The sequence below is a fragment of the Bos indicus x Bos taurus genome, chromosome 5 (genome assembly GCF_003369695.1).
Source record: "Bos indicus x Bos taurus breed Angus x Brahman F1 hybrid chromosome 5, Bos_hybrid_MaternalHap_v2.0, whole genome shotgun sequence".
Classification (NCBI taxonomy): Eukaryota; Metazoa; Chordata; class Mammalia; order Artiodactyla; family Bovidae; genus Bos; species Bos indicus x Bos taurus.
Window position 1 is genome coordinate 45,275,992 of NC_040080.1, and position 21,829 is coordinate 45,297,820.

Genomic DNA, 21,829 nt, shown 5'->3' on the forward strand with positions numbered 1-21,829 from the left:
GAGTGAAAATGATGAGTGCTACTTCTGGGAACTTATGCTAGTTAGCTAGTTGTTGTTGTTCAGTAACTCAGTCGTGTCCGACTCTGTGACCCCATGGACTGTAGCACACCAGGATTCCCTGTCCTTCACCAGCTCTCAAAGTTGGCTCAAACTCATGCCCATTGAGTTGGTGATGTCATCCAACCAGCTCATCCTCTCTTGCCCCTTCTCCTCCTGCTTTCAATCTTTCCCAACATCAGGGTCTTTTCTAATAAGTCAACTCTTCGCATCAGGTGGCCAAAGTATTGGAGCTTCAGTTTCAACATTTGTCCTCCCAATTAATATTCAGGACTGATTTCCTTTAGAATAGACTGGTTTGATCTCCTTGTAGTCCAAGGGACTCTCAAGAGTCTTCTCCAACACTGCAGTTCAAAGCATCGGTTGTTCGACGTTCAGCCTTCTTTTTGGTCCAACTCTCACATCCATATGTAGCAACTGGAAAAACCATAGCTTTGACTAAAGGGACCTTTGTTGGTGAAGTAATATCTCTGCCTTTTTTTTTAACTTTTATTTGCATTTGTTTTTTGTGGCATTTATTCCTGGGCCATAAGTTTTTGTTGCTTCAGTTTCTTCTGGGGTATCTTTTTCTTCTGTGCCACCTTCTCTTCTGGTTTAGGAACAATCTAAAGTAAGGGTCATCTCAATGCGGCAGGGAGAGCTCATGTAGGGTTGATCCGACTGTGAGCTCTGTAAGGCCTGGACCGCATTTTGGGGGTTTGTTCACCGGGATGTGCTCAATGACCAGAGAATCTACATCTAAACCCTCAAGTTCAACATTACTCTCTGCATTTTTGAGCATGCGCAGTAAAAATTCAGCACTCTTTGGGCCAGCGACCCTGCATCCAGCCCCACTGTTTGGCCTGTGCACACCTACCAACTCCACTGTTGTAACGACGGAGTGGCACAGAGTGCTTCTTTAAAGTGATATCCTTCAGATATTTGGTGGCTTTTCGGATATGCATACCCTTTATGGCCTGGGCAGTCTCACGAGTGTTCTTAAAGTGAACATGAAGATTTGAACCTCTTGATTTGCATGATTTTGTGGGATTTTCTGGGATGAGTGAATAGCACTCCAATTTTAGAGGTCACCTCAGGCCGCTTAATGGAAAAGCTTGTTTCTGCTTTTTAATATGCTATCTAGGTTGGTCATAGCTTTTCTTCCAAGGAGCAAGCGTCTATTAATTTCATGACTGAAGTCACCATCCGCAGTGATTATGGAACCCAAGAAAATAAAGTCTGTCACTGTTTCCGTTGTTTCTCCATCTATTTGCCTTGAAGTAAAGAGACCGGATTCCATGATCTTAGTTTTTTGAAAGTTGAGTTTTAAGCTAGCCTTTTCACTTTCCTCTTTCACCTTCGTCAAGAGGCTCTTTAGTTCCTCTTCACTTTCTGCCCTAAGGGTGGTGTCATCTGCATATTTAAGGTTATTGATATTTCTCCCGGCGATCTTGATTCAGCTTGTGCTTCATCCAACCCAGCATTTCACATGCTGTATTCTGCATATAAGTTCAGGGAAGCCCTAGTTAGCTTGTACTGAGTAACAGATTTCTCCTACTCTTAGCAGCTTAAAACAGTAGACATTTATTATCCTATACAGTTCCTGTGAGTCAGTTTTTTAATGGCTTAGCCTCATGGTTCTGGCTCAGAGCCTCTTATGAAGTTGCTGTCAAGGTGTTGGCTGGGTCTGCAATGGGCTTCTCTGGGGTTGGAGGATCTACTTACAAGATGCTTCCCTCATGCTGGCTGTTGGTAGAAGGCCTCAGTTTCTCACCTGGTGAGCCTCTCCAAAGGACACAGCAGCTGGCCTCCCCCAGAGCGAGTGATCTGAGAGAGAGCAAGGCGGAAGCTGCAATGTCATTTATAACCTTGCCTGAGAAGTCATATTCCATGTTTCCATGATATCCTATTAGTTATAGAGGTCATTCCTGTTCGATGTGTACTCAGGAACACGAACAACAGAAGCAGAAATCAAATCCTGGTGACAATCTTGGAGTCTGGCTCCACATGCCCTTAATAGGAAAGGAATGTGACAGCCAATCCCCTCTGCCTCTCTTCCTTTAACCTGGAATGACAAGGGGATTACCATTTTGAAGTCAAGGGTGCATGAATAATGGCAAGCCCTGGGGGTGGCTGAGCAACGAAGTAGAAGGAGCCTGGGGGCCCCGCTGTGCCAGCCCCGGACCATCTCCCAGGACGGTTATGTGAGAAAGAAATACATCGCTGTCATGTCAAAGCAGTGCTGTTTTCCTCGCTCTTACAGCAGCCAGTCTGTCCTCTCACTAACACTGTCCCTTTGCTGACACAGTGAGCTTTATGTCCCCGCCCCGCTCAGCTCCCTGACCTCTGGGCTGAGAGAGGAAGATAGTAATGGGATTCCATCAGCTTCTGCTCCTGACCCTCCCATCACTCAGACAGTTTGTGTCAGTTTAGAAAACAAAAGGAGCAACCAAGGGCTCTCCTAGTGGAAAGCGGTAAAGAATCTGTCTGCCAATGCAGGAGATACTGGTTCGATCCCTGAGTTGGCAAGATCCCCTGGAGAAGGAAATGGCAACCTACTCCAGTATTCTTGCCTAGGAAATCCCATGGACAGAGGAGCTAGGCGGGCTACAGTCCATGGGGTTGCAAAGAGTCAGACACGATAGTGACTAGATAACCAATAGCAGCAAGGATGAGCAACCAAACTGGAGCCCCCTCCTCCACTCCCCACTGCCCCCACCCAGGGATCGGCTAAGAGCATCATTCCTTTCCTTGAAAGCTTCTTTCAGCCGTTAGATTTTAAAGTGCCCAGGAGAAAAAGCACACAAATCTTGAGCATCACTCTGTAAGTAGATTTCTGCTTTCCTAATACAGTCTGGGTCATCTGTTTAGAAGCATTTAGCAGTCTGGAAGTTTCTTTCCCACCGGTCCATTATCTTATTTGAACCTGAAAACAACTCTGTGAGTCCCATTTTGTCAGTGAGAAAAGTGACGTTTCAACAGAACTAAAAGGGACAGAGTAGACGCTTGTGTGGTCCTTCATCGCACTGTCATCCTTCTGCGCTGTGTCTGCAGACCCCTCCAGGGCGGGGTGGGTCTGGTTGTCACTGTGGCCTCAGTGCTCCTATGGGAGTTTGCCGACTGAGTGAGCGAGTTATGTAGATACAGAAGTCACAAGAGGAAGCCAGAAAAGCGAGGCCATAGGGAGGCCAGGCGGCCTGCCTTTTGCCATGCTCCCCTGGCCCTCATTAATGCCAAACCTGAGCCTTAGAGATGGAGAAACAGTGGAAACAGTGGCTGACTTTATTTTTCTGGGCTCCAAAATCACTGCGGATGGTGATTGCAGACATGAAATTAAAAGATGCTTGCTCCTTGGAAGGAAAGTTATGACCAACCTAGACAGTATATTAAAAAGCAGAGACATTACTTTGCCAGCAAAGGTCCGTCTAGTCAAGGCTATGGTTTTTCCAGTGGTCATGTGTGGATGTGAGAGTTGGACTATAAAGAAGGCTGAGTGCTGAAGAATTGATGCTTTTGAACTGTGGTGTTGGAGAAGACTCTTGAGAGTCCCTTGGACTGCAAGGAGATCCAACCAGTCCATCCTAAAGGAGATCAGTCCTGCGTGTTCATTGGAGGGACTGATGTTGAAGCTGAAACTCCAATATTTTGGCCACCTGATGCAGAGAGCTGACTCATTTGAAAAGACCCTGATGCTGGGAAAGATTGAGGGCAGGAGGAGAAGGGTACGACAGAGGATGAGATGGTTGGATGGCATCACCGACAAATGGACATGGGTTTGGGTGGATTCAGGCAGTTGGTGGTGGACAGGGAGGCCAGGCGTGCTGCGGTTCATGGGGTCACAAAGAGTTGGACACGACTGAGCGACTGAACTGAACTGAGCCTTAGCAAAGTCTCCCAAAACCAGGCTTACTACAAGCTGGGCAATAAGGTGGGCTCCATTATTGTACCCACTTTACAGATGAGGAAACTGAGGCTTCCAGCAGAAAAGCATCTCCTAGACCCGGGACAGGATAAGTGGTGGTCTGTGCAGGCCCCACAGGGAGACTTTTGGTCCAAACAGTTCAGAGGCATGTGACTTCCATTTCATTTCAAATTTTAAAAATAATAATAATAATAACAACACATGAGAAAGATCCCATTTGGTCCAACCACCCAGCAGCAAATGTCCTGTTTTCCTCTGACTTTCAATTCTGTCTGTGGGGACTCTGCCCTGGCAGCTCCTGCCAGAGTCTTCTGGGATCTCAGCAGAGCCTGTGTTTTCTCGATGAGCAGAGACACTTCTCTCCACAACCCCTGGCTTTTCTTTGGCTCTGTGGGAATGTTTGCTCTTTTGCATTCCTCCAGCTGTGTATGGGAGTCTCAAGGGAATTTCCTTTTGGCCAGTGACTTCTGAGACTTCAGTAAACAGCTCTTCCTATTTGGCTCACTCAACCCTCTCCCCTCCCCAAGAGTCAAGCTTGAGCTCAGGAGGGCTGTATGTGGTAGTAATCCATTCATCTGTTCAAAGGTAGAAATCGAAGTGCCTCATACATGGCAGGCACTGGTCAGGATGCTAAGGCCACAGATATACCCTCTGTGTGGGCCTGCCTCCCTCATGGACTTACAGTTCAGCAGAGAAGACAGATTCTAAGTTAACAATGATTAAAACAGTGAGATATAGGGATTTCCCTGGCAGTCCAGTGGTTTGGACTCCGAGCTTCTGAAGCAGGGAGTGTGGGGTCTATCCTTGGTTGAGGAGCTAGGATCCCACATCCTGCACAGCTTGGCCAGAAAACAAAAATACTTTAAAATAGTGAGATACCACTTTTGCACACACCACAGATCAGAAAGGTCAATATTCTCAAGTGTTGGTGACAATGTGAGGAATTGGGAGACCCCAAGTACCACTGTGGACATGTGAATTCACGCAGCCATTCTGGAAGTACCAGGCGATATTTGGCAAAATTAAATCCAGGCACACCTTGTCACTCAGACATCTTATTTCTGGGTAATCATCTCAGAGAAACTCTCCTAAAAATCCCTAAGAGAAGTTGGGTAGGGATGTTCATTGCAGCCTTAATTGGTAGCAAAATGTAGCAGATCTAGGCTGGGGATGTTGGCGCAGCAGCAAGAAACAGCATATAGTCTACATACAACCATGCTGAGAGGTAGACCATGAAGTAGTAATGAGAGCAAAATATCATTTCTGAAAATTAAAACGCATGCAAGAAATCTTTACAAGGAGATTTACAAGACTGATACATATTTGGGAAAGGTGAATGGAAGAGGAAATCAGGGGAAAAAGAAAACATAAAATGAATGAGAAAGGAGTCTTAAATAAACTACCAGAGATTAATTGCTACACCCTGAAAGTTTGTCAGCACCATGTAGCTGGTGGTTCATTGCAGCTAAATAAAAACAAATAACTAAGTCTAGTAGAGATCATCTGAGGGTCACAGCCCAGGCTGCTCTGTGTTCCTAATTCTTCCTTCTGACTTTGGCCTGATGCCCTCAAACCAGCCTTCCATGTTTGGACTCTTTTTCTTTCCTAAAGATTTTAAAAAAACATATGAAACATTTTAAAGTCTTTATTGAATTTACTGCAATACTGCTTCTGTTTTATGTTTTTGGTTTTTTGGCCCGAGGCCTGTGGGATCTTAGTTCCCTGACCAGGGATCGAACCTGCATCCCCTGCACTGGAAGGCAAAATCTTAACCACTGGGTGTCCAGGGAAGCCCTTGGACTCTCTTTTACCTTCTAGTGAGTTCTTTCCCAGAACTCCTCTGGGCCCCATGCAGGTGGGACCATGTTGGATGTCCCAGAACCTCCAGTCTTACCTGAATCATAGGTGAAGTCAGCTATGTCTCGAGTGGAGACTCCAGCTGTACCTGGACCATGGACCGGTCCACTCCCCACCCCATTCTGTAGTCATTGACCAGGTGTCTGCTTGCTGCCAGGCACAGGGAGCATAAAGACGACTGGCGATGATGAGGGGGGCTTCTCTTTTGCATGCAGCACGGCAGACACTATCCTAGTGCTTCACTTACATCAATCCATTCAAATCCAATTAAACGCGCAGAGAATTGTGGCCTTGCCTAGTTGATCACCGCATCCCTAGAAATAATGGATGGGTGGTCTACTAAACGTTACTTGATCTATATTAGTGGCAGAATTCCAGCTCAAGTGAACAGAGCCTAACGTGAGTCACCAAAACCATTGTCACCCTCGACCAACTCCCGGACTTGAACCAGTTTACAGACCCAGACAGCTGGAATGAAGAGGGTACCAGTTTGCCTTGAGGAGGGACCCCACTACACTATCGAAGAGTTACTGTCTTTGTCCTTCTCCCAGCCTTCCCCCAAAGGGACTTCCAGACATTGACCAGGGTGACAGTGTGTTGCTGCTGCTGCTGCTGCTGCTAAGTCGCTTCAGTCATGTCCGACTCTGTGCGACCCCATAGACGGCAGCCCACTAGGCTCCTCTGTCCCTGGGATTCTCCAGGCAAGAATACTGGAGTGGGTTGCCATTTCCTTCTCCAATGCATGAAAGTGAAGAGTGAAAGTGAAGTCGCTCAGTCGTGTCTGACTCTTAGCGACCCCATGGACCACAGCCTACCAGGCTCCTCCGTCCATTGGATTTTCCAGGCAAGAGTACTGGAGTGGGGTGCCGTTGCCCTCTCCGGACAGTGTGTTAAGGAGAGGGAAATAATCAGACTTTTTGGCTCTGAATTGACCCTAATTCCAGGAGACCCCAAATGTCACAATGGTCCACCGCTAGGGTGAGGGCTTATGGAAGTCCGGTGATCAATGGAGGTTTGTTCAGGCTGGTTCCATGCTTAGCTAAATGGGTCCCAGAAACCCATGCTGTTGTTATTTCTCCAGTCTTGGAATGCAAAACTGGAACAGACATACTCAGCAATCAGCAGAATCTCCATAAGGCGGGCACTGTCATTATCATCTCTAACTTAGAGAGGGAAATACTGAGGCACAGGAGATTGAGTCAAATATCCACGGTCACAGGGCTGGAAAGCTAGAATTCAAGCCATGGCAATTTGGGTTCAAATCCATGTCCCTGACCATTATACTATTCTTACCCTTAAGTGCTTGCAGCTTAGAAAAGCAAGTACACAAAAATTGCAACACATCATAGAATAGCTGTGACAGAGATGAATGCTGGGGTTACAGAGTCTGGGTGGTGGTGGTGGTGGTGGGGTCAATCATGGTTTGCCAGCAGAGATGGTGTCTAAACACAGCGGATGAGTTGGAGTTAGTGGGACTGAGGTGGGTAGGGTGGGCAGAGGGGGCCCTATAGAGGAGAGGGGCCAAAGCGGGAACAGCCTCGAGGGGGCACCATGAATGTCCATGCAGGTTGCCAGGCTGTGTGGTCTGGAGTGTGAGAAATCCCAAGCTCGCGGACGTCAAGGTGCCAGTGTGCCCTGGAGGGCTGCCTCGGGCAGGGCCTGGTCCTGCCTCCTGGGCCCAGCCCAGCTGCTCCGGCCCAGCCCCTCCTCACAGCACTGCAGCCTGGGACATTGCTCAGCACCCTGGCTTGTGGTTTTTGTACACAAGTCTTTGTGGCTTGTGTTTAGCAACGTACTCTTATCCCAGAATAAACACTTTGGGGGTTTTATTTTTGCTTTTTCTTTATTTATCACCCTGGGCATCTCCCTGGCCCATATTTGAAGGCCTAAAAAGAGGAAGAAGGCTCTTTTGCAGACCTTGGAGGGTGGGTGGCCTTTTGTTGATGATGCTTGTCCTGGTCATGTGAACTGAAGTACCAGTCATTGGAGAAAACATTTATCTTGTTCTTTACAAACCAGGAGCAGCCTGGGAAGTGAGGGAACACAGAACTGCACCCCCCACCCTTCACCCCTGCTATGGATCCAGGAAGAAGGAGGGATGGGCACGTGTGGAGTGGCCCATTCTTTCTCTTAATCCTCACTTCACTTGTGAGACAGGCAGTAGTTTACCTATTTCATAGAAGAGAAAAGTCTGACACAGAGAGGTCAATGAGCTGGCCCAAAGTTGCGCAGCAGCACATGGAGGGGCTGGGCTGAAATCTTCTGCTGACTGACGATGACATTTATTTTTTTCCGCTGTTCACCCTGTGGCTGAGAGCATAGTCCAGTGTCTTTTTTTTTTTTTCAATTGATCACTGCTTGAGGCTTGTGGGATTTTAGTTCCCTGACCAGGGATGGAACTCAGGCTTTTGGCAGTGAAAGCACAAAGTCCTAAACACTGGACCACCAGTGATTTCCCAATCTAGTGTCTTTAGCCTGTTGGAAACTGGGGAAAGAGACAGGGATTGTAAAGAAGAAAGAATCATCATTTTTCTTCTCTCATTTAGTCTCAGTCCTAAGTATCTGTATGAAAATAATAATAGCTAACCTTACCGAGTGCTTACAGAATTCCAGGCACAGCTCTGAGGATTTTATTGGTATGAACCACTTTAAACCTCACTGTGATTCTGTTGAGCTAGCTATTATGATCCTCATTTGATAGGTGGGGAAACTGAGCCACAGAGAGGGAAAGCAACTTACCCAAGGTCACACAGCACATGAGTGGCAGAACTGGGATTTGAGAGTGGGCTGTCTTTGGAGACTACTCTTTTTTCCCCTTAATTAATTAATTGTTAATTGTGGTAAAAAGCATATAATATAAAATTTGCCATTTAAACCATCTGGTGGGCTACAGTCTGTGGGGTCGCAAAGAGTTGGACACGACTGAGTGACTGACACACACACAAGTGTGTAGATCTGGGCTTCCCTGGTGGTCCAGTTGTTAAGAGCCTTCCTTGCAATACAGGGGACACCAGTTCAACCCCTGGTCCGGGAAGATCCCACATGCCTCCCGGAAACTAAGCCCATGGACCACAACTAACGAACCAGTGCTCTGGAGTCCAGGAGCCACTACTCCCGAGCCCACACACTGTAGCTACTGAAGCCTGTGCACCCTAGAGCCCGTGCTCCGCAATAACAGAAGCCACAACAATGAGAAGCCCACTCTCTGCAGCAGAGAGAAGCCCCCACTCACCACAACTAGAGAAAGCCCACACGCAGCAGTGAAGACCCAGCCCAGTCGAAAATAAATAAATAAATATGTTTTTTAAAAGTGTATAGTTCTCAAAAAAAGAAAAAAATATATTAAAAAAAGAAAAAAAAAGTGTATAGTTCTGTGGCATTAAGTACATTTACATTGTGTCACCATCCATCTCCAGAACTTTCTTCCACAAAACTGAAACCCAGCCCTCGTTCTGCAATAACTCCCCATTTGCCCTTCCCCTCAATCTTTGGCAAGCAGCATTTTAGTTTTTGCCTCTATGAATCTGATGGCTCCAGGTAGCTCATATAGGTATAATCATACAGTTTTTATCTTTTAGTGTCTGGCTTATTTCACAAAGTAGAATGTCTTCATTCATTCTGCAGCAATGTTTTCATCCATGTTGTCTCAGAATTTCCTATATATGGCTTCCCAGGTGGTGTTAGTGGTAAAGAATCCACTTGCCAATGCAGGAGACATAAGAGATGTGGGTTCGATCCCTGGATCGGGAAGATCCCCTAGAGTAGGGCGTGGCAGTCTGCTCCAGTATTCTTGCCTGGAGAATCCCATGGACAGAGGAGCCTGGTGGTCTACAGTGCATGAGGTGGCAAACCACCAGACACGACAGAAGTGACTTAGCACACACACAAACACACATATATCAGATTTTGTTTATCCACTCATTTGTTAATGGACACTGGGTTGCTTCTACATTTTGGCTACAGTGAATATTGCTGCTATAGATGTCCATGTTTACAAATGTCTCTTTGAGACTTTGCTTTCAATTATTTTGTGTATATAGGAGTCTGGAGATAACTCTTTACCCCCTGCCTCTTAGCAGAATCCCCATTGACCTTGTTCGAGGCCTCCCAGAAGCGACTCTGGCTGGAGCCATTTCAGGAACATCAATGTGATCAGAGAAGATGCTCTCATCCATCTACCCTCGCCCCCCGCCCCCCACCTCCCCAGGTTGGTTTCTAATCAGCCACTCTCATCAAGGTGAGAAGAGGCTAGGGGGCCATCTGCTTAGATGTGGTGTAGCAAGGACAGTGAACTTCCAGCCACAGAGGGCTCAGGAGCCAGACTCCCTGGGCCACAATCAGACCTTGATGCTGCCCAGCCCTGTGACCTTGGCTAAATTCCCAAGCCCCCTTATTTGTTCAACTGTGCAATGTCATCATCACCATCATCACCTTCATCATATTCACCAGTATCTTGTTGTCCGGACCGAATAAGCAAAACATGGAAAGTACTCACAACAGTGTCTTGCACAACAGAAATCATCATTCAGATGATTCTGGCAAGTAATTCCAGGCCGAGTGAAGCCCAATGGAGCACCAAGCAGTTGGGCTAAATGTGGAAACACCTGGGCTAAGCCTCAGCTCTGCCACTTCCAATGTGACCTTGGGCAAGTGACTTCATCTCTCTGAGCCTCAGTTTCCTCATCATTCTGAGATGATTATGCTTCCCTTGCTTAACTCCTGGGGAGGAGATCACACGAGACCCTGGATGTCTGTGATGCCAGTCTAGGCATCCCACTGTCTTGGACACCCCAACTGCCTCGTGTGTTGGTCCTGTGTCCTGGTTTGTGAGGGGCACGGTCAGAACCTCACACTGGAAGCTCCCCAAAGTCCCTCAGTAGATGCTTGTTAACTGGATGTGGTGCTTCTGACCCCCAGGGCTCTGTCCCCAGTCATTTATTTGGATCTACAAGGGCAGAACCGCAACCTCCAGGAACTGAAATGGAATTTACTGGCTCAGGGAAAAGTCCAGGCAGAGCTGGATGTAGGCATCTGAGGATGCTCTCAGGTCCCTTCTCCTTCCCTTATCTCTGTTTTTCTCTCTTCAGGGCTTATTTCTGGGCGCTGTCCCTTCATGACAGCAAAGACAGCCAGCTGTTCCAGGCTCACAGCAGACCAGGGAACAACCTCAGTGGAAAGAGAGTTTCTTTCCCTAAATAGTTCCAGCAAACATCCTGAGGCTGCCTCCCACTTTCTGAACTTAATCTCACACTGTCTCAGAACATATCCTGGGATTCTGATTGGTTAATTCTGTGTCATGTACCCATTCCAAGTTTGGGTGGGTCAGCCCCACTTGAACCCTGGGAACTTGAACTGTGAACCCTGTCTCCACAAAAGAGAATTTAAATGGTGTTATCAGAAGCTAGGGCAGAGACCACAGGTGACAAATACAGGTGCTAAAAGCAACGGCCAGGAAGCGTAGATTCTGATCTAAGATTGATCGTTTACTTCCTGTGTGGCCTGGAGAAAGTCACTGTCCTTCCCAGCCTCAGTTTCCTCATCTATAAAAGGGGGGTTAACTCCATCAGTAGGTCTCCAGCCTGATTTCTGCTGGAATCTCCCAGTGAGCTTTAAAAAATGTAGATTCTGGTCTTTCCTGGTGGTCTAGTGGTTAAGAATCTGCTTGCCAATGCAGGGGACGCGGGTGGGATCTCTAATCTGGGAAGATTCTACATGCTTCTGGGCAACGAAGCTCGTGTGCCACAACTCCTGAGCCCGTGTTCTGCAACAACAGAAGCCACTGCAGTGAGAACCTGGTGCACCGCAACTAGAAAGTAGCCCCTGTTCTTCACAACTAGAGAAAAGCCCGTGCATAGCAATGAACACCCAGTGCAGCCAAAAATAAATAGATTTAAAAGAAAAACAGTGTGGGTTCCCAGGCTCCAGACTGTTCTGATTCAGCAGGTCTGGAGTAGGACCAAGGACTCTGCATTTTGGACAACAACCTCAGAGGATTCTGATTCGCTTCTGGATGAAAGGAGTCCCAAGGTCTCTCCCATTCTAATATCCTCTGAGTCTAGAGTCAGTTAATATTGGCCAGAAGACTGAGAATGAAGAATGTAGCAGACACAGCAATGCTCCCTGAATACTCCAGTCACTCCCCAAGTGAAAGGGTGGGACCTGTGACTAGTCCTGGCCAATGAGATGTGTGAAAGTGACATGTAAATTCAGGATGAGGCAGTTAAAGCCCAGGCCCTAAACATCAGTCTTTCTCCTGCCTGCCTCGATCATCTGTGAAGCTGAACCTTAACTGCCAGGTGACTGCCACAGACAGCAAAGATGTGATGGTAGACACAAGGGAAAACGTGGGTTTGGCTTGTGATGTTCTATCTGCCCTTCATTCTCAGCTGCATGTGAGCAGTCGTGATCAGTTCAGACTGGGGCCCTAGGGGAGAAAGGGGCAGGGAGGCTGTCCAAGGCCGTTCAAGGCCGTCCAAGGCCAGCGGCATCCTAGGACATTGGAGAAGTCTGGCTGTGGATTGGGTGGATGGCCCAGAGCTAGCTGATATCCATGTAAGGCCTTAGGGTCGGGGGAGAGCTATTGTTCCCAAATGAGCTGTTCAACCTTATTGGGGTTGGAGGGCAAGCCCAGCAGGGAGGAGTGAGTCACCCAAAGTCCCGAATACCTCTGATGCAGAGGGAAATCCATCCTGAGGGTTTCCAAATCGAGGTCATTTCCTTCCATAGAACATGATTTCAACCGGCTTGGAGAATGTTTACACCAATGTATGGTCAGTCCCTTCAGAGGTGACCCCTTGTTGGATTTGGCAATTTTCCCTGTAATCTTAGAAAAAAACATGACTCTGCCGTTCCAAGGTACATTCTGGCCTGTGTGGGTACCGGGTTATACTTTGCATTTAGGTATCTTCTTACACCAGACAAGGCCTCTACCCATGAGATTAAAATTTAGTTTAAAATTTTAATTTATTATGTTTTGTTATTGTACATTATAGACATAATGTATTGTATTTCCATTTTAAATTTAAATTTTATTTATTAAAAAAACCGATACATTCCCATAATACAAGTCAAAAGATACAGAATAATGTACTGTGAGAAACAAGTTCTGTTTTCACACTATTTCTCTCAGTTCCAGAAACAGAATTAGGGAAATTTAAAGAAAAACTTGCTAGTAATAATAGGAACCATTTATTAAAATTTGTTGTGTGCAAGTTTTATAGTAGGCACTTTCCATAGTCCATCTTACCAATGTCCAAGATGGCCCATATATATGGTCTATTGCAGCAAGGAAACTGACCCTTCAATAGGGGAAGTCACTTGTCCAAGGACACACAGAGAATGAAAGGTAGAGCCAGGGTCAAGGTCAGGCTTTTTTCCAACGTGCTGACTGCCTTGCATTATCACTAATTAATATCGGTGTGATGTTTTTCTATTTATAACTGTGTCACAAGATATTTAAGCTTCAGAACAATCCTTTGAGGCATACGGGGAACATGATGGCTGTACCCAGAAGACAGATGATGAAACAGAGGATCCAGGAGGTGCCTTGGTTCTAGCCACCACAAGTGGTTTAGCCCTTTGCCAAGTGCCTTATAAACCTTAATTCGTTTAATCCTATCAACAGCCCATGAAAATTTTAACTTTCAAACTGAATAAAGTGAGAGTCAGAGAGGTAAAAGTGACTTCCCTAAGGCAGGTATCCCAAGCAACTGGGACAACCAGAATTTAAACCCTGATCTGTCTAACCCCAAAGTGATACTTTTTCAATTATAAAGGACTATGACTTGCAGAGATGGAAATGCCTTGCATTGTCCATTTGACTAGCCCATCAATCCTCACATCAAGGAAGGTAGTGTTATTAGTAGCCAGGAGGGTAGTGTTATTACTCCCAATTTCCAGGTGTGGAAACTGAGGCTCAGAGAGTTGAGGCGGAGTGCCACAGTCACACAGCAAAGATACAACAGCAGTACTTGAGACCACTTCTGATTCTCCACTGGGCTTTCCCCCGTATCTTTATTTTTGGGGCTCCAAAATCACTGCAGATGGTGATTGCAGACATGAAATTAAAAGACGCTTGCTCCTTGGAAGAAAAGCTATGCCCAAACTAGACAGCATAAAAAGCAAACACATTACTTTGCAAACAAAGGTCCGTCTAGTCAAAGCTATGGTTTTTCCAGTAGTCATGTATGGATGTGGGAGTTGGACTATAAAGAAAGCTGAACACCAAAGAACTGATGCTTTTGAACTGTGGTGTTGGAGAAGACTATTGAGAGTCCCTTGGACTGCAAGGAGATCCAACCAGTCAATCCTGAAAGAAATCAGTCCTGAATATTTATTGGAAGGACTGATGCCGAAGCTGAAGCTCCAATACTTTGGTCACCTGATGCGAAGAGCTGACTCACTGGAAAAGACCCTGATGCTGGGAAAGATTGAAGTCAGGAGGAGAAGGGGATGACAGAGGATGAGATGGTTGAATGGCATCACTGATACGATGGACATGAGTTTGAGCAAGCTCTGGGAGTTGGTGATGGACAGGGAAGCCTGGCGTGCAGCAGTCCATGGGGTCGCAGTTGGACACGACTGAGCAACTGAACTGAACTGAATAGCCAGATCTGGGACGTGCTCTTTCTCGTCAGCTGGGTCATGTCTGCAGGTAGTGACTTCACCAGCACCTGTGAGCACCTGACAGGAATCACGCGGAGTGAGGCAGAAAGTCAGTCCAGAAGTCAGACAAAATGACCTCCAGTAACCCTTCAAGCCTCAGTTTCTGTGATTCAGTGCCATCGGTCTTACTGCGGCATTCCATTTATTCCCGTCCTCCTGTCTCCAGTTCCCGAAGTTTCCAAATTGTTTTTGCCCTTGGCAGAAATTTTACAGAACTCTCTGAGGTCGGTCAGAACAGGAACCTGGCTGACCTGTTGCACCTCTGCAACCGTTGGTTGTCTTGAGCGGGGCGGAGAGCAGGGAAAGGATCTCAATTTGCATAAACGTGCTCGATTGGTTCATGTGACAGAAGTGGGCGGACTCAATCCATCCACCTGGCAGAGGGTGGAGCGCGCAGGATTTCCGGTCAGGACCAAGTGGAAGGACCACCAGGCAGCGGTGAGAGAGGCCACGCCCTGTGTGTGGGTCAGAGGTGAGAACGCCTGCACCCGATTTACAGCCTCTGTGCAAGTGTGGCCTTGCAGTAAATGTGAATCTGCTGGGGCAAGACACAAAATACAGTAACATTACTGCTACTGCTACTGCTAAGTCACTTCAGTCGTGTCCGACTCTGTGCAACCCCAGAGACGGCAGCCCACCAGGCTCCCCGGTCCCTGGGATTCTCCAGGCAAGAACACTGGAGTGGGTTGCCATTTCCTTCTCCAATGCATGAAAGTGAAAAGTGAAAGTGAAGTCGCTCAGTCGTGTCCGACTCTTAGCGACCCCATGGACTGCTGCCTACCAGGCTCCTCCGTCCATGGGATTTTCCAGGCAAGAGTACTGGAGTGGGGTGCCATCGCCTTCTCCGACAGTAGCATTAGGGGAGGACAGAAGCGGGAGGGAGGGCATAAAAACCTTTTATGCCCTAACTGTGAATCTTGGGAGCCTATTAAAACACATATACATGTGCAAGTATGTATATGTGTGATTTTTTTTGTATGTGTAGCAGCAGCATATATATAATTTTAATTTTATATTTAATTTTTATTTTACGTGTATATTTTAATAGGCTCCCATAGCATGTGTAAGGGGAGAAGGCAATGGCACCCCACTCCAGTACTCTTGCCTGGAAAATCCCATGGATGAGGAGTCTGGTGGGCTGCAGTCCATGGGGTCACTAAGAGTTGGACACGACTGAGCGACTTCACTCTCACTTTTCACTTTCATGCATTGGAGAAGGAAATGGCAACCCACTCCAGTGTTCTTGCCTGGAGAATCCCAGGGACGGGGGAGCTTGGTGGGCTGCCGTCTATGGGGTTGCACAGAGCTGGACATGACTGAAGCGACTTAGCAGCAGCAGCAGCAGCATGTGTAAATATGTGTTCCACATATGTGTGTACAGATAGATAGGAATCAGATATATTTAGATGAATATAGATAAAGATAATAGATGGATGGATCACCTTAAGACACTGTCAGAGACTTGCAAACTCCAAACTCCTTAGCCTGGCATTCAACTCCCTTAGCAATCCACCCTAGCCATCTTCCCACCTGCCTATCAATCCTGAACCCAAACCTACAGGCCCTGTGGATTGTTCTATGTGCCAACCAACCTTTCCGCCCCTGCATCTTCCCTCTTGCCTTTTCCTTCACGTGGGATGCCGTCTCCATCTTTGCAGTTCCACCCAGCTTCAGGGATCATGTAGAGACCTCCTCCTCCCTGATCCACAATCAGAATTGATCCCTGCCTCCTTTGTGCTTCCAGGGAGCTCCCTTTGTACTTGTCTGAGTCCATTTGTTAGAATGTCCACCAAAATGGCTCGCTATGGTCTGCATTGGTTTATAAGCCCAGCTCTGTAGTCTGAGTCCAAAGTCATTGACTGATTCGACTAACATTTATTGAGTACCTCCTCTGTGCCAGTTACTGTTCTAAGCACTAGGGACAGAGCAGAGATCCAACTCTAATAGTTCCTACTCTCCTGGAGTTTATGTTTTAGCAAAGACAAGAGTTAATGGATAAACCAAGATAGCGTATAAATTGTCAGGCCAAAACACACACATGAAAGAAGCTAAAGCAGGAGAAAGGGGCGGTCCTGGAGAGGGGGTGTTTATTCTCATTCAGATTAGGGGTTTAGGGATAATAGTAAGGAGGTGACATATTAGGGGTGATTTGAATGAGGTAGGGAGGGCAGTATCCGTAGTGTTCCAGGCTAAGAGAGGGAATGGCCATGTGACCAGTCAGTTCAGTTCAGTCGCTCAATCGTGTCCGACTCTTTGCGACCCTATGAATTGCAGCATGCCAGGCCTCCCTGTCCATCACCAACTCCTGGAGTTTACCCAACTCATGTTCATCGAGTCGGTGATGCCATCCAGCCATTTTATCCTCTGTCATCCCCTTCTCCTCCTGCCCTCAATCTGTCCCAGCATCAGGGTCTTTTCCAATGAGTCAGCTCTTCGAATCAGGTGGCCAAAGTATTGGATTTCAGCTTCAACATCAGACCTTCCAATGAACACCCAGGGCTGATCTCCTTTAGGATGGACTGGTTGGATCTCCTTGCAGTCCAAGGGACTCTCAAGAGTCTTCTCCAACACCACAGTTCAAAAGCATCAATTCTTCAGCATTCAGCTTTCTTCACAGTCCAACTCTCACATCCATACATGACCACTGGAAAAACCATAGCCTTGACTAGATGGACCTTTGTTGGCAAAGTAATGTCTCTGCTTTTTAATGTGCTGTCTAGGTTGGTCATAACTTTCCTTTCAAGGAGTAAGCGTCTTTTAATTTCATGTCTGCAGTCACCATCTGCAGTGATTTTGGAGCCCAGAAAAATAAAGTCAGTCACTGTTTCCACTGTTTCCCCATCTATTTCCCATGAAGTGATGGGACCAGATGCCATGATCTTAGTTTTCTGAATGTTGAGCTTTAAGCCAACTTTTTCACTCTCTACTTTCACTTTCATCAAGAGGCTTTTTAGTTCCTCTTCACTTTCTGCCATAAGGGTGGTGTCATCTGCATATCTGAGGTTATGGATATTTCTCCTGGCAATCTTGATTTCGGCTTGTGCTTCTTCCAGCCCAGTGTTTCTCATGATGTACTCTGCATATAAGTTAAATAAGCAGGGTGACAATATACAGCCTTGACGTAGTCCTTTTCCTGTTTGGAACCAGTCTGTTCTATGTCCAGTTCTAACTGTGCTTCCTGACCTGCATGTAGGTTTCTCAAGAGGCAGGTCAGGTGGTCTGGTATTCCTGTCTCTTTCAGCATTTTCCACAGTTTCTTGTGATCCACACAGTCAAAGGCTTTGGCATAGTCAATAAAGCAGAAATAGATGTTTTTCTGGAACTCTCTTGCTTTTTTGATGATCCAACGCATGTTGGCAATTTGATCTCTGGTTCCTCTGCCTTTTCTAAAACCAGCTTGAACATCAGGAAGTTCACGGTTCACCTGTTGCTGAAGCCTGGCTTGGAGAATTTTGAGCATTACTTTACTAGCGTGTGAGATGAGTGCAACTGTGTGGTAGTTTGAGCATTCTTTGGCATTGCCTTTCTTTGGGATTGGAATGAAAACTGACCTTTTCCAGTTCCGTGGCCACTGCTGAGTTTTCCAAATTTGCTGGCATATTGAGTGCAGCATTTTCACAGCATCATCTTTTAGGATTTGAAATAGCTCAACTGGAATTCCATCACCGCCACTAGCTTTGTTCGTAGTGACGCTTTCTAAGGCCCACTTGACTTCACATTCCAGGATATCTGGCTCTAGGTCAGTGATCACACCATCGTGATAATCTTGGTCGTGAAGATCTTTTTTGTACAGTTCTTCTGTGTATTCTTGCCACCTCTTCTTAATATCTTCTGCTTCTCTTAGGTCCATACCATTTCTTTATCGAGCCCATCTTTGTATGAAATGTTCCCTTGGTAACTCTAATTTTCTTGAAGAGATCTCTAATCTTTTCCATTCTGTTGTTTTCCTCTATTTCTTTGCATTGATTGCTGAGGAAGGCTTTCTTATCTCTCCTTGCTATTCTTTGGAACTCTGCATTCAGATGTTTATATCTTTCTTTTCTCCTTTGCTTTTTGCTTCCTTTCTTTTCACAGCTATTTGTAAAGCCTCATCAGACAGCCATTTTACTTTTTTGCATTTCTTTTTCTTGGGGATGGTCTTGATTCCTGTCTCCTGTACAGTGTTACGAACCTCCGTCCATGGTTCATCAGGCACTCTGTCTATCAGATCTAGTACCTTAAATCTATTTCTTACTTCTACTATATAGTCATATGGGATTTGATTTAGGTCATACCTGAATGGTCTAGTGGTTTTCTCCACTTTCTTCAAATTTGGTCTGAATTTGGCAATAAGGAGTTCATGATCTGAACTGTCATAGTTCAGCTCCTGGTCTTGTTTTTTCTAACTGTATAGAGCTTCTCCATCTTTGGCTGCAAAGAATATAATCAATCTGATTTTGGTGTTGACTATCTGGTAATGTCCATGTGTAGAGTCTTCTCTTGTTTTGTTGGAAGAGGGTGTTTGCTATGACCAGTGCGTTCTCTTGGCAGAACTCTGTTAGCCAGTTAGTGCCCAGCAAATGGATATTAAACTAGACAATGGAGCAGGGGGAGAGAAGACAGTCACGAGCTCAGGAGAGAGTAGGAATAGCTTCTTATATTCTCCAGGAGAGGTGAACTCGGCCGCTACCCAGGTGACTGAGCTGTAACCAGTAGTACAACCTTTGGAAGCCACACCCAGCAAGTTAAGCTTCTCTAGGAAGGCAGCTTAGAATTGCAGAAAAAAGAGCCTGATTCTGAGTTCAATCCTGATTTTGGCCCTTGTCTGTGAGACCTTAGGAACCATTTAATCTCCTTAAGCCTCATTTTCTATCCTATCAGTAAAGTGATAACATCCATCTTGCTGATGTATTATAAGGACCATTTCTTCCTTCCTAATCCATAAACTAGGTCCTGTGTTAAACTGTTCACATACCTTATCTCATTTACTACTCACAACAACATTTTGAGGTGTGCCAGGTGGCTTACAGAGGTTCAGTAATTTGCCAGAATCTGCAGCATACATAGAATTCCACAAATGTGTCATGAAGTCAATGTCATGACTAGTATTTTCAAAAATGAAAAAGATTGGAAGATATTAGCGTATTGGGGGGACATTTGTTTCATTTATCTGAGGCTGTTTGTATTATAAAATATATTTCTTATAGTGGGCTGAGGGTAAAAAATAAAAACTCAACCTTGTGCAAATCATCGGCTTCTGAACTGTAGGATTTGCTCCATGCAGGGTTGCTATGGGAATGTAATGAGTTACGCAGCACACCTGAAACTGCTCAGGGACCCTGGATCCTAGGAACTCCGTGGTGGATAGATGCTGACAACAGCACTGCAGGAGTCACAGGATTCACAGTTCTTTATACACACGTGTGTGTGTATTTATATGTTTTTTCCTATGTATTGGTTGCACTGGGTCTCCATTATTGTGCATGGGCTTTTCCAGTTGCAGTAAGTGGGGACTAGTCTTTGTCGTGAGTGCGGGCTTCTCTTATTTTGGTGGCTTCTCTCATTGCAGAGCACAGGCTCTAGGCGCATGGGCTTCAGTAGTTGTGGCCCCCGGGCTGTAGTTGCTCTGTGGCCTGTGGAAGCTGCCTGGACCAGGGATCAAACCCATGTCCCCTGCCTTGACAGGCAGATTCTTATCCACCAGAGAAGTCCTGGATTCCTAGTTCTTATTACAGCTTCATGATGGTGATGATGATGAAGGTCCTAGAAGGCCATACCCAGTCTGGTCCCTCTGCTGGGGACTCTCAGGCCAGCCTCTAACCACTGTCCCCATCTCCAGACTAAAAAGCAATATAAGTGAAAATTATTTTTACAGAAAAACTGTTCATAGATGTTTATTGCAGCTTTATTCATAATTTCTAAAACTTGGAAGCAATCATGATGTCCTTCAACAGGTGAACAGATAAATAAACTGCTACCTCCAGACCATGGAATATTATTCAGTGCCAGAATGAAATGAGCTCTCAAGCCATGGGAAGACATGGAGGAATCTTAAATGCATTATTACTAAGTAAAAGAAGCCAATCTGAAAAGGCTAAATTCTGTATGATTCCAGCTATATAACATTCTGGAAAAGGCAAAACTATGGAGACAGTAAAAAGATCAGTGGTTGCTGAGACCTGGGTGAAATAGGGGGAGAGAGGGATGAATTGGTGGAGCACAAGGGAGTTTTCGGGCAGTGACAAAACTGCATGATACTATAATGAAGGATACGTGTCATTACACGTTTGTACAAACCCACAGAATGTACAACAGCAAGAGCGAACCCCGAGTGTTCAAGAGTGAAGTATGGATTTTGGGTGATTAAAGGTATCAGTGTGGGTTCATCAGTTGTAACCAATGTCCCACTAATAGGGTTCAAGTCACCAATTCCTCTGTGCGTGTATGTGTGTTTCCCCACATCAATAAGCACTGCCTTGGATACCAGCTGGGTACCCTACAATTCAACCAAATTCTGGCACTATCTACCTGGAGATAGCGTCAGATCCCACAGGTTAAGGGTTCAGTCTTACACAACTAACTCCTTCCCTCACTCTGGATGCCAATCACAACTCCAGGTTGCTGCCTGTGCTTCTGACCAATTAGCTATAGACTGGAGGTTCCAATGACTCCCTCCTTAGGTTCAATTGATTTCAAACTCAGGAAACCCATTTACTCACTAGATCACTGATTTGTTATAAAAGGATGTAAGTCAGGAACAGCCAGATGGAAGAGATGCATAGGGCTGGATGTGGGGAAGGGAGTGTCATTCCCATGCTTTCTCTGAGCACATCACCCTCCACATGTTTCCCAACCTGGAAGCTCTCTGAACCCTGTTCTTTAGGGTTTTTATGGAGGCTTCCTTGCAGAAGCCTGCTTGATTAACTCACTGGCCTGGTTCCACCTCTAGTCCCTCTCCCTCCCCTCTAATTGCAAGGTTCACTCCACTCACAACTGGTCCCATCCTTTTACGATCTTTGATCTTTAGTTGTGGCACATGGGTTCTACCTCCCTGACCAGCAGTCAAACCCAGGCCCTTTGCATTGGGAGCGTGGAGTCTTAGCCACTGGAACACCAGGGAAGTTCCAACCAGTCCCATCCTTAAGTGGAATCCAAAAGTTATGACAAAACTTTTCTGCTCTGTTAGGAAATTCCAAAGGTTTTAAGAGCTGTGAGCCAGGAGCTGTGGATGAAGGCCAAATATATACATGAAAAGTATATTTTGATTATCTGAATGACCAAATTCATATTTCTTATAAACTAAAGTATCTCAATAAGTCTCATGGGGGATGTCGATAATGGGGAGGCTCTGCATATATGGGGGCAAAGGGT

At 46.0% G+C, this 21,829-nt stretch overlaps 1 pseudogene; it reads right to left on the reverse strand.

Annotated features, from left to right (window-relative positions):
* Window positions 1-572: 572 nt before the first annotated feature.
* The window catches only part of LOC113893443, a 37,703-nt pseudogene continuing 16,446 nt past the window's right edge, over window positions 573-21,829 (reverse strand).